Genomic DNA, 1,229 nt, shown 5'->3' with positions numbered 1-1,229 from the left:
TAGACACTAGACACCTATATATATAGACCTTTATCTCTCTTTGGTTAAACTTTTTTTCTTAACAAATTAAAGTTAGAAACTTTAACTAAAAAATTAAAAAATAAATTAAAAAATTTTAAATAATGACAAGCTTGAGTGTCCATATCATAATACTTTTTACTTTGCTACCCCTCAAATCATTGCCATATATATTTTCCCTAGGCATCATTACTTGTGGCTCTAAATTGTCAATTGTGTTGGCAAAAGGTCTCTTTCTAGTGGTGTTGGCTCTTTAATATATAGTTTCAAGATGGTCCAAAAAAGCTTATATGTGAATATTACAAGTTGGGTTGGTAGGTATTCCCTCTAGATATTGCCTTTTGTAATTGCTTGTTATCCACAAGAAAAATGTTTCTTCAATATCCATTTTATTTTTTCATATATATATATTGAGTAATGATAAGTTTTCTAATATCATGTCTAACATTCACCTGTATTAATTCCTAAAATAAAGTGCAAATTTTAAATGCATTTAATAATTGGAAATATAAATATATGAAATAAAATTTCCCTCGTTTAAAAAAATTAAGATGATGCATGTTTTGAAAAAATAGTTAGAGAAAAAAAATTTTCAATTTTCATATATTTTATCACCTTTCATTTTTTTTTTAATATAATTTTCACTTCAACTCCATCTGAAAAAATATATAGTCTTAACTTGTACGTTTGAATTTTTATTTTTTATCTTTATAAATTTTAATTTGTCCTCAGAACTAAAAGAGTAAAAATTATATGGCAAGACACACAACATGGTCACATGGCATCCAACATGTATTGAATCTAGACCTGATGACTCATCATCATCTTCAACCCACTAAAGGGCTTAGTGCCTTATACATTACATCTATTATTTCTTCTATTGATTATATTCTGCAGAGACACACTTCTCCTGTGTAACCTATTCCCATTCCCTTTCCTATAATATATGTGCCGCATGCTTCAACATATTTTTGGTAGTTAATTAATGCCCATACATCATCAACCATACAAGAAGACAAATTCACTTTAGAACTAATGAATAGTGGAAATTGAAAGACAAATTCTCCTCAAACCATATATACTCTATTTCTTATATCTAAAGAACATGCATGTATCGAATAAAAGTTTATTACTATGGTACTCAACGATAAAAACTTAAATATATTTAATAATATAGAGATGTTAGCTATGAACAGTGTTACGAATACAAA

Source organism: Arachis ipaensis, chromosome B01 (assembly GCF_000816755.2).
Source record: "Arachis ipaensis cultivar K30076 chromosome B01, Araip1.1, whole genome shotgun sequence".
Taxonomy (NCBI): domain Eukaryota; kingdom Viridiplantae; phylum Streptophyta; class Magnoliopsida; order Fabales; family Fabaceae; genus Arachis; species Arachis ipaensis.
Note: the sequence above shows the minus strand (reverse complement) of the source record.